Source organism: Megalobrama amblycephala, linkage group LG1 (genome assembly GCF_018812025.1).
Source record: "Megalobrama amblycephala isolate DHTTF-2021 linkage group LG1, ASM1881202v1, whole genome shotgun sequence".
NCBI classification, from domain to species: Eukaryota; Metazoa; Chordata; class Actinopteri; order Cypriniformes; family Xenocyprididae; genus Megalobrama; species Megalobrama amblycephala.
The window spans coordinates 21,222,890-21,239,320 of NC_063044.1; the positions used below are offsets into that span (position 1 = coordinate 21,222,890).

Below are 16,431 nucleotides of genomic sequence, written 5' to 3' on the forward strand. Positions count from 1 at the left end.
ACAGACAGATTTTCAAGGTCTGTGACATGTTGGATGAGGCAATATACCGTATTTGTAGCAGAAAATATTGGTTTCTTGAGGAAATACCACTAATCTTAGATCACATCTTAGAATCAACTATCCTGTGGCACTCGCAGGACTTGAAAGCAGCACATCTACTGTAACGTTAAGCCTACAACCTCAGGCCAGTGACAGTTGGGAGTCTCCGAGGCCTTTGCGAGAGGAGATTGGCATACTCGTATGTTTTGTCCAGTTATTTACGGGATGGTGCAATTTTGTTTCATATGAAAAATTAACATAATACACATAAACAATAATTACATGAAATAATATTAATTTCTATAACTTTGTTGTCTTTTTGATATCTTGCTCATGCGTGGGATATGCAGTTTTACTGCATAATAAATATATATATATATATATATATATATATATATTCTAATGGTCATGTTCAATAATGAAACTAAATAGCAAATTGCATTGAAACAGGAAGTAAGTAACAGAAGAGAATGTCAAAATAAAGGTCTACAAAACATAATAGCCTTACAATTTTATCGTCAGGTTTGTTATATGTATAATAGTTCAGATCCTTGAATCTGACTAAAATAGAGACTTTCTGCTGATATTTCACAAGTATAAGCCGATCTACAACTACTCATCTCCACGCGTTCCAGGCGGGCTGTCAGTCAGTAATCGCATGCGCTCAGTCGATCTCTCTCGCATTCACTGTCTGTTTAGGCTTGTTTAGTACCAATTCTACAGAGCCTCTGCACAAATCACCATGGTACACATTATGCTATCATTATTAAGTTATTTAATATTTAGTACATATGCATAAAGTGTAAAACGAGAAGGACATAACCTTTCAAAAAATAAAAAAATATGCAAATATCACGGTTGCTGCAGTTTTTGCAGTCCTCTGCGGTTGGCTTGTCAATGGCACGGTATTACGATATTGCAGTTATCGTGACAGCCGTAATCTTTTGAGTTTAATAGGAATTATGGAAAAACTGTTCCATAATTCCTGGGGGGTGGGTTGGCGGAGTGGTTAACCACCAAACCGTGTAATTTGTTGCTTCTTCGCCGCAGTAAGAAAAAATCCCATACCGTCACACCCCAACTCTCCCATCATCTAAGTTTAAAAATGAATCACTAGTATTCGCTGGGTCACATGACCACAAATGATAAGATTCCTTCCTCTCAGTGACCATTGCATGTACCCTTCACTAATAGCCTTGTGGAAGGGCCCTTAGTAAAGGGATTCAGTTTTTCACTTTTGTTTGAAACACTAATGGCGTCCTTTTCTCAAAGTGCCCTTCAAGGGCTCAAAAATGCCGTTTGGAATTTGCCCTTCAATATGCGCCTAATAGTGAACATTTATCTAGGTTAATGTTAGAGTGAGCGGCTATGCCAGACAGATAATCCTCTTCATGTTAAATCATGCATTTTCTTCGCTGAGGCGAGGCGACAGAAACATAACCATTGAAATGAGAGAGGACAGCTGCAACTATGGAGGATGCAGAGATGTTGCTGGATGTTTATATTAACATTTCTGACTGTTTAAATGATCAGCCCTTGGGCTTGGTCCCTCAAAATGTGGGGTCCCAGGCAATTGCCTGCCCTATTGCATCGCGTCTGCACATAGGTAATTATTTAGGCTTTAAGCTTTGGATATTATTTTTGTAAAAATGAAAAGTTGGTTAACAACACAGGAAGGCCAGTGGAGGAGAGCGGAGACGCACCTTCGTCATGCCTTTGCAGTATGATGCAGGAGCAGCCCGTGCTATTGTGCTTTCACAAGATGCCAGGTTTGCAGTGCGCAACTGATCTGAGGCTGTTTAACACAAACACATTTATTTTTATTTAAAATCCAATAGTTGTTACTGAACATGGCTTGTCAGCATTGTGATTCTCTTTGTATACACTATATTTCATAGATGTCACGTTTAAATGTTTTATTAAATTCATTACTTTATGTAAACAGGGTTCCCAGGTGAGCCAAATGTCAAATTCCCTGATTTTTACAAACTAAAAAGCTGAATTTCCATGACCTATAATGAATGGAGCACTGAGCAGACAAAAAACAGCCACAAACAGTATCTTTCAAACTTTATTTACTTATTCACAGTTGTTTTATTACAAATCTAACTTAAACACATACACCTTTTTTTTCTTTTGTTAAATGGACTGATATTTTTCTGAAATATTTCTACAGAAATTAATTTTTTAAACACAAGGATTTTCTGTTTGTTCATTCTTCACATTTAGTTTTTGCAGACTGTGTTAGACTGTTTGACTGAGCAATCAATGTAAGATTGCCGACACTTTCTGCCTTTAATGCAAGGTCATCAGCAGATTGCTCCATAGCTGAGGCATCCTCCTTTTCTTCAGCTCATCAATCTCATCAGAGAGAGTTTTCCTTTTCATGTTTAGTTTTTCTGCTCTTTTAAGTCTTTTCAGTTCCTCGAGTTGAAGGATGCATCACTGCCTTGACAAGGATGCAGATTGAAGGCCTTATTTACCACAAAGTTATCAATTCCTCCTTCTGACCTCAAATGATCCACACTTTCCCTCATGTTTTCAACCTCAATTTGTTTATTGACTGAAAAACCTTGGTTTTACTCCATGTAAAATATGTAGGCCACAGCTACCCACAATTAGTAACGCAGTATTGACATCTTGTCCAAGTTCAGTTTAATATGGTATAGAATAAATTTTGACAAATGGAAAAACTCAAAAATGCAAAAATCCCTGATATTCCATGACTTGGACAAAGAAAATATAAAACTCCCTGACTTTAAATGTCTGGAATAGAAATTTTAAAATTCCAGAAATTCCACGACCCGTGGGAACCCTGTATGAACTAATATTTTAATTTATATATTACGTTGCTCACGCAAGCTGTTGATAATTTATTTATTCATTTACCAAATGACAGTAATTTTCTTTAAATCTGCCACATCTGGCAGGTGTTTGATTTAGGAGATGAGGCAGATAAGGTATCTGTACTTTTATTCAAGTATGGTTTTCAGGTACTCTTTACACCTCTGCTCTTTCCAGAGTGACGACTTCTAAAAGACTTCTCTTTCGAGTGAATCCCCATGTGCTCCTTAAGGTTACCTTTATATATGAAACTCTTTCCACACTGATCACACACGAATGGCTTCTCTCCAGTGTGAATTTTCATGTGTTTATATAGTGACAATTTATGTGTGAAACTCTTTCCACAATGATCACATGTAAAAGGCTTCTCTCCAGTGTGAATATTCATGTGTTCCCTAAGGATTTGTTGCCGTGAAAAGCCATTCCCGCACAGAGTGCAGGTGTAAGGCTTTTCTCCAGTGCGAGTTCTCATGTGGTCTTTAAGGTTTCCTTTTTGACTGAAACTCTTTCCACACTCTTGGCAGGTGTGAGGCTTTTCTCCAGTGTGAATTCTCATGTGGTTTTCAAGGTTTCCTTTTCCACTGAAACTCTTTCCACACTGTTGGCAGGCGAATGGGCTCTCTCTAGTATGAATTCTCATGTGGCCTGTAAGGCTTCCATTATCACGGAAACTCTTTCCACACTCTTGACAGGTGTAAGGCTCTTCTCCAGTGTGAAATCTCATGTGGATTTCAAGTTTTTCTTTTCGAGCGAAACTCTTTCCACACTCTTGACAGGTATGACGCTTTTCTCCAGTGTGAATTCTCACGTGTGCTGTAAGGTTTCCTTTCCTACTGAAACTCTTTTCACATTGTTGGCAGGTGTAAGGCTTTTCTCCAGTGTGAGATCTCATGTGGACTATAAGGTTTGCTTTTTCACTGAAACTCTTTCCACACTGTTCACAGGCGAATGGACACTCTCCAGTGTGAATTCTCATGTGGACTTTAAGGTGTCCTTTTTGAATGAAACTCTTTCCACACAGTTTGCAGGTGTAAGGTTTTTCTGCAGTGTGAATTCTCATGTGGACTTTAAAGGCAGGGTAGGTAAGAAATTTTGTTCCAAATTTGTTTAAACTTTCTATATATATACATGCATAATTAAAATGTAAGAACTCTGATAAAAAGAGTATAAAAATCGAGTGACTCTAGACGTTTAATCTGTATTAAACACAGCTCATTATTTCCATCCGGGACGAAACATAGGATTGGCTTAGGCGGCTGTCACTCTCTCGCAACCATGGCAACCACCCTTTTGCCACACATGACCTGCCCACTTGCGCGCGCACGTTTGATTTGGGGAATCCAAGAGGCATGGATCCTAGGAATACCAAAACAATGGCAGAGAAACAGCAAGCTAAATTCACAGTATCGGCCTATGCAGTTAGTGAAGGCAAACCAGGCAAAAAAAGGAAGACAGTAACAGTACAAGAAAAGGCAATGAACAAAAAGTCTTTGGATAAACAAAGAAATAAAACGCGAGTTAATATCGGCGTGGCTTTCCAGCGATGGCGAGAACTGAGGGAACTCAGGGGCTGAAAAGTGACTCCTTGATGGCTTTATTTCTGCTGGACAGGTAAATCTTTCTTTTTGTATTTGATCATACATATTTTTTTGTTTATTTTTTCATGAAGCATGTGTCATTAGCACACGTAGCTGCGTAATATAGCTAGCATAACATTACTTAGCGAGCCGTAGTAGAGACGATAAATAATGATAGCTATAGTGTTGAATTGTGCATAATTTTACCCTCTGTCTAACTCTTTTACCATGTTCACCTGTAAGTTTACCTGCACGTTTTTTTTTCGCCTTTGTTTTGTTTTTATATTCTCTACCTATGTTTACTGATGTCTTTATCTTGTATCTGTGTGTGTCGTACACACTTTGTTGTATGTGTGTGTTATTATTTTGTGTCTGCAATGCAGTTGTGAGTTGATATTTGAGTGTATGTTACTCTGTTGATCTGTAGAACAACGTATATGTTATGAATCTTACACGAAATTCATCTTCATCACAGTGTAAATGATGGTAATGGAAAAACGTGTATCATGCAACCTGTTTTTAGCTTTGCCTTATAGATAGCTCGTTAGCGAATCAAAAAATATATATTTTAAACTTTACCAATATCAATATGCTAGCTTGATAGTGAGTACTAAAATACATCTTGTTTGTTTATCTTCATAATTATAAAGTTATTTTTATTACATGTGATTCTGACATGATGTCACTACATGCCGTGCTCCTTCCTCTCCGCTCGTCTCAGGTAAATAATGCGTCTTCCAGCTCAGTGGTCGGAGTCACACGTTCATGCGTTTTGGGGGCGTGGCTTTGGAAGGAGCCCAGAAGGGAGGGGGTGGAGTGAATGGAAATAATGAGCTGTCTTTAAAACAGTCGTGAGAGGTCTACAGACACTCGATTTTTATACTTTCTTTTTCAGAGTACTTACATTTTAATTATGTATTGATATATAAATAAAGTTTAAACAAATTTTGAAAAAAAGTTTTTTATACATTTTTTTGCCTACCCTGCCTTTAAGGTGTCCTTTTTGATTGAAACTCTTTCCACACTGTTGGCAGGTGAAATATCTTTTAGTTCCTGTCTTTTGAACTCTTTTTCGTGAGGAAGTCTTTTTAGCCAGCGTCGACCTTTCCCCAGTCATGAAATCATGTTTATCACTATGTTCTTTCTCTTCTTCCCTTTCATTAGGTTCATGGCTAGCCTCTCTCAGTGCCGTTAGGTCTAGGATGAAAATAGACACAATAATTTAGACATTTAAAGCATCAAAACCAACAACATGTATGATCTATATCAGGGGTGTCCAAACCTGTTCCTGATGAGCTACCATCCTGCAGATTTCAGGTCCAATTCCAATCAAACACACCTAAACCTGCTAATCAGGATGTTCAGGGTACCTTGATAATTACAGCAGGTGTGTTGGAGCAGGGTTGGGACTGAAGTCTGCAGGACGGTAACTCTCCAGGAGCAGGGTTGGACACCCCTGATCTATACCCTACCCTATGGATCAGGGATGGGCAGCTTTGGACCTGGAGTACCTGCAGAGTTAAGTTTTATTTCTAATTAAATACACATGCCTGTAATTTTCAAGCAGTCCTCAAGAATACGGGTTAAATTTTGCAGGTGTATTTGATAAAGGATGGAGCTAAACTCTCCAGGACCAGAGTTGACCATCCCGTCTATAGATCTTATACTCAATACACCAGTGGTTTTCAAACCTGGTCCACAGGGACCCACCACTGCACATTTTGTATGTCTCCTGTATTTTTCACATCTGGTGAAGATCATCAGCTTGTTAGAGGAGAGCTGACATTGATAGAGAAATTTGCAGACTACTATTCCTGTTCACCAATAAGGCGAGCACCAGACCTGTTATAAACCTAAATACACTTGAATGAATTAACTTAACTGAAAAGTGAACTATTCTATTAGTAATAGTAGATATTTGTCGTTGTAATGATGTCAGACATAGTACACACAAAAGTAGTTGCTGTTCTGTACTGCGGCACGGTTAGCGATCTCACTACAGCCATACCGAACCTAATCTCTTCAAGCGGGCCAGGGCATGGTACGGAGCAATCACACTAGCCAAACAAACTAGACTTTGAGGGTCAAAAGTGCTCGCATGTTTTCGTTCGCCTAGTGCGAGTACACCCTTAATTTCGGTTTCAAGACACATTTTGAGAATAATTTAGGACACAACACTTTCCTGCCATTGAAAGAATTTTCCTGGTATACGGTAGGGGTGCTTTTACTTATCTGAATCAGTACAAAACCAGATCAAAACACAGAAGAAGCAGCAGCAGGAAGAAGCGATAAAAGCTTTGATCAAGTACATGCAAACTAATGCAATCATCTGTGTTTTTTTTTCTTGACATATTGCATGTTCAGCTATTCATACAACAAAATCTTCTGGGGTCATTAAAGTTTTGTAATAATAATCAGAAATGCTGGTGATGGCTGGCAAAATAATAACAATTAAAGAATTAATGCTTATGAGATGTGCTTTCCTCAGCACAAAACATTGTGTACATTTTACAGTTATACTGTTACTTGTAAATGTCCAATACTAGCATAATCTGTCTAGTACTTTACATGTAACTCTCTAAGCTCTTGATTGTTTGAAATCTGCTATGGAGCCGACCTGTAGTCAGTTTTTTATAAAAAACTAATAAAGGACTATTTTAAAGGCTTGAATATGTGCCACACTTATTGCTGCCAGCTGGTGGCATCATGACCATAAACAATAATCAGTTCTTATGATTACACATACAACCTCAGCATAATCTAAGGCCCCGTCCACACAGAGACGCGTTTCAGTGAAACCGCACAAATTTTTTATCAGATAGGCGTTTCGTCCACATGGATCTGGCGTTTTCGAAAGGTGTAACCGGTATTTTTTGAAGCCGGGTCCCAGAGTGGAAAAATTTGAAAACCCCGGCTTGGCGTTTTCCATGTGACAAAGGTTGACAGAGCTCACCGCATTAGCCGCATCGTGAACAACAGACCGCGAGTTATGATTGCCAGGACACATCATGATACTGTTAAGACTGATACTGCGGCTCGCCCGTAACCAAATTCCGCTCTCTTTTGATGGGAGTCATATCAGTATCTTTCCGGACTTTCCAGCAGAGGTATCTTCCCAACGCAAACTGCTTGATGGTCCACAGGAGAAACTAAGGGCTAAAGGAATAAAATATGGCCTGTAGTACCCTGTACATCATGGTAGGACTTAATTCCTAGCTGCTGGTGGCCTGCATAATCCAGATATTTTATATATTATATTTTAAATATTATATTTTATATATCGTGGGTATGGAAAGTATTCAGACCCCCTTAAATTTTTCACTCTTTGTTATATTGCAGCCATTTGCTAAAATCATTTAAGTTCATTTTTTTCCTCATTAATGTACACACAGCACCCCATATTGACAGAAAAAACACAGAATTGTTGACATTTTTGCAGATTTATTAAAAAAGAAAAACTGAAATATCACATGGTCCTAAGTATTCAGACCCTTTGCTCATATATTTAACTCAGGTGCTGTCCATTTCTTCTGATCATCCTTGAGATGGTTCTCCACCTTTATTTGAGTCCAGCTGTGTTTGATTATACTGGTTGGACTTGATTAGGAAAGCCACACACCTGTCTATATAAGACCTTACAGCTCACAGTGCATGTCAGAGCAAATGAGAATCATGAGGTCAAAGGAACTGCCTGAAGAGCTCAGAGACAGAATTGTGGCAAGGCACAGATCTGGCCAAGGTTACAAAAAACTTTCTGCTGCACTTAAGGTTCCTAAGAGCACAGTGGCCTCCATAATCCTTAAAGTACACATGAAATCAAAATTGACCTTATTTATTTTGTTAGCTCAAATTGCTAGTTTTGTGGTGAACAATTCATCCGTGCAAGTCAATCCACACAAAAAAAATTGTTTGGCTTCGTAATATTTAATCAAAATCTGAAAATGCTCCTCTCCTCTGCAACGGTGCCCCTTCTCTGATGACATCAGTTTGACGGCTTGGGTTGAAATCGCTTAAATCACTCCCCTCCGACTGTTAGTCTTAGAGAGGAGGAGCGCTAAAGTAAAACTCTGCCCTCTATTCAATATTCCGTTTCACTTGGAAATACGTCACAACACTGGAGAAAAGTCGTTTGCAACTTCTGGTTCACGCGGACTTTAAATGGAAGACATTTGGGATGACCAGAACCCTTCCTAGAGCTGGCCGTCCGGCCAAACTGAGCTATCGGGGAGAAGAGCCTTGGTGAGAGAGGTAAAGAAGAACCCAAAGATCACTGTGGCTGAGCTCCAGAGATGCAGTCGGGAGATGGGAGAAAGTTGTAGAAAGTCAACCATCACTGCAGCCCTCCACCAGTCGGGGCTTTATGGCAGAGTGGCCCGACGGAAGCCTCTCCTCAGTGCAAGACACATAAAAGCCCACCTGAAGGACTCCAAGATGATGAGAAATAAGATTCTCTGGTCTGATGAGACCAAGATAGAACTTTTTGGCCTTAATTCTAAGCGGTATGTGTGGAGAAAACCAGGCACTGCTCATCACCTGTCCAATACAGTCCCAACAGTGAAGCATGGTGGTGGCAGCATCATGCTGTGGGGGTGTTTTTCAGCTGCAGGGACAGGACGACTGGTTGCAATTGAGGGAAAGATGAATGCGGCCAAGTACAGGGATATCCTGGACGAAAACCTTCTCCAGAGTGCTCAGGACTTCAGACTGGGCCGAAGGTTTACCTTCCAACAAGACAATGACCCTAAGCACACAGCTAAAATAAGAAGGAGTGGCTTCACAACAACTCCGTGACTGTTCTTGAATGGCCCAGCCAGAGCCCTGACTTAAACCCAATTGAGCATCTCTGGAGAGACCTAAAAATGGCTGTCCACCAACGTTTACCATCCAACCTGACAGAACTGGAGAGGATCTGCAAGGAGGAATGGCAGAGGATCCCCAAATCCAGGTGTGGAAAACTTGTTGCATCTTTCCCAAAAAGACTCATGGCTGTATTAGTTCAGGTGCTTCTACTAAATACTGAGCAAAGGGTCTGAATACTTAGGACCATGTGATATTTCAGTTTTTCTTTTTTAATAAATCTGCAAAAATGGGGGGTCTGAATACTTTCCGTACCCACTGTATTAAAATTTGACAAAGACTAGCTTTTATTGTTATAATTGTGATTTCATAATATTTAGACATAAATCCAACTGAACAATACTTGTGAAAAGACGTCTTTCAGTCAGTCAAATAGCAAATAGTGGAGCTCTGCAGCATTTACTGGTAAAAGTGATTTTTTTACATTTAAAACTGCATTTTCCAAAAGATGGGCAAAAATCTTACACTAAACCATGTCCAATTATGCATTACTCCTATTTTTTCTGTAATTTAATTACAGTTACTTCTGATGTTATTGAACTAAATACTGTGTTTAGAACAATTATATATAATACAATAATGGATTTAACATCAACATTTTGGCTGTTAATAGATTAATTGCGATTAATCTCACACTTATTGTGAAATTAAGCATATATCAGATTGAAGTGTGATTCTCACAAAACTGTATTTTTCAGCTTTTTATGGTAAATTTAGGTCTTTTCAAAAAGAGGACACTTGCAGACTCCAAAAGGACACCAAATAACCAAATGTTATGAGTCCAAATAATTCATACATTTATGTACACTAAAGTACCCACACAAAAAACCCACAGCAAAACTCATTTGAGAACTCACAGTGTATAGTGTGTGCAACAGAAAAGAGCTTCTTTACATTTTAGACCAGTCCAGTTACGATACTGAACAGAACCACATGGAAAAGCCAAAAAAACCTAAACCACCTTGACCTGCATATATACTGAAGTACACAGCAACATTTACAGGACAAATCCAAACATTGTCCTGAATGTGTGTGAAAACAACGTGAATGTACTGAAATGTGTCTGTGCAGAAATACAACATGAGATCGAGAGAGAGAGAGCGAGCGAGCGCTCATACATGATTTGTTTGAATATAACGGACTAAAATAATGTACAAAATATCTTAATAGAACATGATCTTTACTTAATATTGCATAATTTTGACTCATACAGTGTATTGTTGGCTATTGCTACAAATATACCCGTGCAACTTATGACTGGTTTTGTGGTCCGGGATCACATTTAATGTAAACACTTAATTTTAAAGTGATGTTGTCTGTGGAACGGCATGAAGGTAAGTAATAAATGACAGAATTTTGATTTTTGGGTGAACTAACCCTTTAATTACAAGAAACCAGCCCTAAACCAAACCCTAACTCTTGCTCTACAGTAAGTCCACTTGAATGAAACGACTGAGTGAATTCAGACACTGAGTGCACCGGAAGAGCTGCTGATTTCACACAGTTTGTGCTGCTGTTTATTAATCATTTGATTCATTCAGCATCTGCAAACCTTAATTAAACCATTTCATGATCAAGGAATTTATACCTGAATGATATTATGCTGGAATGAATGGATTCTTTAATATTTTCTGTAAGATTATACTTCAGTATATTCTCTATTTATGTAGAGCTGGACATTTTAATAATGATCAAATGACTGAGTTCAGCTGTGAGAATAAAACCAACCTGTTTGTTCCTCAGTATCTTCATGTTTCACACTGAATGTTTCTTCAGTCTTTATTTCTTCAAACTCCTCTTTATTAAACTCAATCTTCATGTCTTCAGTCTCATCTTTATTAAACTCAATCTTCTTGTCTTCAGTTTCCTCTTTAATAAACTCCATCTTTAAGAAGAGAATCATTAAACAGAATTAAAAGTCTTCAATGACCTGTTGGACGACAAAAAAAACACTCAAAACTAACACTACAAATTAATTAACTTCATATTTAGATATTTGTGAACTACATTTTAGTATTTAATTAATTATATTTAAATGATTACTCTTTGATGAAAACACGATTAGTTTGTTAGTGTTTGTTGTTCTCGTTCATGTTCACTGTTTGAGCAGCACGAGTCGTGATTCACTGAATCATTTCTCAGTGTTTGATTCAATTGACTCGGAGTTGAAAAGTTCAGTTTCTCCATCATTACTCTCCAGAGACTGAACTCGAGTTCATGATAAACTGATTTATGATATATATAGAGAGAGAAATAAGACGCAGGTTTACTGTTTCTCATCAGTGGATGAGCTTTACTCACACAAATATCCTTCGTTACAGTTAGATAAAGAATCATAATGTTACATTAAATAGTAAATAAACTATTTTAACATCGCTGGTAAAACTATTGAAACTACAAAACTGTTTCTGTCGATTAAAACAGCTTAAATTCTTAAAACAAACCTTTATTCAGCAGAATCACAGCAGATGCAGGAGCGCGGCGCAGTCTTATGACGTCATGTCGTCACTCCAAAATAAAAGTCATGCGTTGTCTACAATCACAGAAGTGCATAGAAATCCAACTATTTTACCAGATAGTTTTTGTATATTAAAATTAAAACTGTGACAAAAAACAGAAGAAGGGATGTTTTGAAAAGTTTTTTTTTTTTTTTTTTTTTTTTGAAAATTTGTTAAAAACCACAGAGGAGCTGTATACTATTTTTTGGCAGCTGTTACAGAAACATTTTACAAAAAATCTTCTGATTTAACCTTGAGATTTGAAGTATTATATAGCTTAGATATTTGCACCACAATTTACAACGACACTAATAATTGTTCATTTCTAATAGAAATGCAAAATCAATCTGTAGTTATTAATAGAATAACGAGACACAAACCTTTACATTCAGTCGTGTTTGGCCCCATTTATTTTTGATCACAGTGCACACACATACAAAATTTTAGTCCAAAAGTGCGCACATTTGTAGAAATACACATTTACCTCAGATTTCATTAGATAGAATATAAGCCGGGCCGTACGCAGGGTTTCATAATTACCCTGGTCAGAAAATGATGTTTGTTTGGGGGTACAGGGGCCTGGTCCCCTAGAAAATTTAGATTTCCCTGGTGTACATATGTGCATTTTTAAGACGTTTTAAGGCCAACAAACAGGATAGCAAATAGCTTTAATACCATGTCACTAAATACAGTGGTGTGAAAAAGTTATTTATTATTTTTTTGCATGTTTGTCACACTTTATTGTTTCAGATCATCAAACAAATTTAAATATGAATCAAAGATAACACAAGTAAACACAACATGCAGTTTTTAAATGAAGGTTTTTATTATGAAGGGAAAACAAAATCCAAACCCACATGGCCCTGTGTGAAAAAGTGAAAAACCAGCATCTTCCCTCTTCCTGTTGTTAGTTCTTTTGGCATCCCTCCTCCTCCTTTTTGTACAGTTTTCCTGTTATAGGGGGGCAATCGGAGCTCGAGTATAATATCCTTTCCAAGCCCCTCTATAGAAGACAGCGAGCCAAATCTGTTTACCACTTACACTAAGATTATATGGGCACATGAACTCATTAATTACATATTGTAGAAATGGGTTCCAGATGTTTGTAAATATGGACATAGTTTTCTTATTGGTGTATGTATATAATGTGATGTATTCTGTAAGAATATTAATCCAGTGTTTAATATGTATAAAAGTTTTGGATTTCCAGTTTAGTAGAATTATTTTTTTGCTATAGTTGAGAAATAAGAAGAGTATCTTTATATTTGATCGGGAGGTTATGGACTTCTCTACTGTTGCCGAGTGATTTTGAGTTAACCCATGTGACCATGATCTCTCTGCCTGTCACAGTTGCATTTTGTATATCATTTTTTAACCTTTTAAACTTTCTTGTGTTATATTATGAATGTTTTTCTTTTGTAATAAACTGTGTCTGCGCACAAATGATAATAAATGAATCTTAATCTGTATCAAGTTATAATCTGCTTTACCTGGGAGCTCAAACCACTTCCAAGAAGGTACTTTTCCTGACCTGCTGCTACATCTACTGGGGCCTGTTTGCTCTGTAGCTCATAGGTGTCCCTGTCAATCCTCTCAGTAACTCCAAATCCTCATCCGTCACTTCAGTCAAGGCTCTGCAATATACAAAATTCTTGTCTACTTGTGTCATAAAAGAACTGGTACTCCAATGCCACAGTATGTTAAATGGTTTATCATATTTGAAAGTATAAAAACAACTCACCTGTCATTGCTGTGGTGACAGAAGAAGGGTTTCCGTTTTCGGTTTGTCTTCGTCTTCACCACCACAACATCTGTTACTGGCAGCGGTGTTATTTTTCTGCCTCTTGGCTTATGTCACTGTTGGGGCGGGCTTGTGGAGGACTGGACTGACACACTACTAACATGTTTGGCTTTACAGCGATCCAGGGTATAACTCTCAAAATGGATCTTTACAAACTCTTCGTGATGCAGCACATCAGATCACGTTAGTATGGCATGTATTTTGTGGATGCTTGTTAAAATTTGATTCTGAATATAAAGTATTATGACTTATGCATGATGGATTATGTTGCATGAGTGATGTGTATGTGCTATTATGTAAAATTCACTGTTGTCTACACAGTTTACATTACATGAATGCAAGTAATGTAAATAAACAAATGTACACAACTAGACAGACATAAGTTATCTATTTTATTTGTCCGCTAGTACTTTTAATAAAACAAGGAACATTTGTGTTGGATAAAAAGTGAGTTAAAACAAATCTTCAACTACGTCAACATGTAAATGTAGATTTGAACACATAAATCTCAGAGGAAACTTGAATCTTGTCTGATGTTACAGGGACAGAAATGAATACAAAGTCTATTTAAATCTTAAGTTGTAGTTTATTTTATTTTATTGTAATTTCAAACAGAGTTATTACAGCACTTTTCTGATTCTTGATGTCAGTGCATTTGTTGCAGAGCTTTGTGTTGGAGCAGGACCTGTGAGGAAAGATGACTGTGGCATTTGTGGAAAAAAGAAGGGAAAAAAAGATAATTTTGTTACTTCTAATACAGAAATCAGATGACATTGTGCTGCTAAAATGACTGCTTTTGTATTATATTTGTGCATTATTGTAGGATGTGAAATGTCCTCAGACGGGTGTGAGCAGTGAGGATGGAGAACCACAGCAGATCCTGGGAATGGTTCAGTGTCATGGACAAGATCCTCCATCACTCCTCCTGCCCTTACTGCCTCATCTGGACTGATGTTGATGTGATTTCTTCATCCTCAGTGAGCCCTGAGCCAGAGCTAGACAAAGACCAAAGGACAGTGAGGATGTGATTCTGGTCAAGTTTGTTCTGCTGGTTTCAGTTCATACACTGAAGCTTCAAAAGCATCATCAAATAATGTCATGAAGCTTCTGGAAGTCAGGCTCCATTTACTGATATTGTAGAAACTAGCTGGACAAACTTGATCAAAATCAACTTTCAAATCAAAAAAAAAAAAAAAAAGAACACAGGAATTGAACAGTGTGAAGGCAAGTGAATAATAACTGAATTTATTTCTTTGGGTGAACTAACCCTTTATGCCCCCAACTAGCATTTGTGCTTGAAACACTAACAAAAAAGGATTTAAAAAAAATAATTTACATTTGGCAGATGCTGTTATCTAAAGTGACTAACAGTGCTCTTATTACAGGGATGATCCCATTGGAGTAACCTGGAGTGTCTGGATCAAGCACACACTGGTGGAGACGCTGCAGAGATCGAAAAAGCAAACCTTCTGCTGACCAGCTCAGTGGTTTAACCCACCACACCACAAAAGTAATGAAGATACAAAAGAAATCATCATGTAATTGTAAAAATATGAAATGAAGTATGGCAAGAAACTGAATGCTGACATGAATGAAGTGTAAAAGGTTTTCATCTGTTTATTCAGTCATGCTGATGGAGAGCACATGAATGTTTGCAGCAGCAGATTGTCCCGCACATCTTCTCCCACTCTTGCTTCAAGGTTGTGGGGTTCAGGGGTCCATTATCATCATCATCTTCCTCATCCTCTGGATCAACGATGTCTCCATTGAGAAGAGCAGCAGTGAGGGACATGATGGATGAAGGTGTTCATCAGCTGCTTCATCAGAATAAAGCTGCAGAATTGTGTGAGATGGCAGCAGGACTGTAAATACCTGATTGTTAGATCAATACATTTGAATAAAGCTTTGTTTTGTGTGTTGTTGACTTGTACATGCATTTATTTATTTATTGTCATTATTACTTTTATTAATTCTTTACTTACTTTAATTGTGCTATTATCAGTAAATTTATATATTTTATTACTTCATGCTTTCATTGACTGTAAATGGAGATGTATTCACATCAGCTGTATTTGTCTAGTGTGTGTTCATGCACAGCTGTCATATAACAAAACATTACATTTTGCTTGTTTTACTAAAGAATTAATATGAAAAGTAATATAATTAAGTTTTGGTTTATCATGGTTAATGTTGGGGTGTGCTAGCAAAGCAATTCATTCTGAGGTAATTTTAATTTCAAGTAGATTTTACTTACATTTTTTGAGTATAAAATCAACAGTCTTCTCCAAAGGTGAGATCTTCGAGCAGCTGCTGACGTTTCCTCTGTGCAGACATTGCAAACACTGAGGAAAACCGCACTAGGTAGGGTTGATGAGTTACTGGTGCTGTGAGGTGTTAGTGCACCTGTCACTCATATCTTTATTTTTATTGCAGGACCTATAATTACAAGATCAGGGAAAATACCAGATGTATCTTTAACAATGAACAATAATAATGAAAAAAAAAAAAATGTGTTCGTATACATCATCGTTTGAAATTATATACACACATAAAGCATGATGACAAGGTTAAATATTTTGAATTCATCATAATGCATAAAAGTATTTATTTTATTTATTATTTGTAAGCCTGAGGGATGAAATTAGAGCTAATTCCACAAGAAAAAGGGGAAAACAAAAATTTTGATTTATGCTTGTGGATGGATATTTTTGCATATAAAATAAAGAAATTAATAACATATTCACACGGATTTGGGTATTTGTAACAAAAAATAAACTCACATTATAAAAATATAAGAACTTTAAATTAACCCAAA

At 37.3% G+C, this 16,431-nt stretch overlaps 1 protein-coding gene, 1 long non-coding RNA gene and 1 pseudogene across 3 annotated transcripts in view; 1 reads left to right on the top strand and 2 right to left on the bottom strand.

Moving 5' to 3' along the window:
- The window catches only part of LOC125244061 (stonustoxin subunit alpha-like), a 1,172,099-nt gene that overhangs the window by 383,685 nt on the left and 771,983 nt on the right, over positions 1 to 16,431 (bottom strand). The gene's annotated exons all lie outside the window — the stretch shown is intronic.
- LOC125249163 overlaps positions 2,831 to 16,431 on the bottom strand; it is a 49,432-nt pseudogene continuing 35,831 nt past the window's right edge.
- Positions 13,572 to 15,544, top strand: LOC125245337. Its single transcript, XR_007179493.1, has 3 exons — positions 13,572 to 14,593; positions 15,002 to 15,126; positions 15,242 to 15,544. It is a non-coding gene; the product is annotated as an uncharacterized LOC125245337 (long non-coding RNA).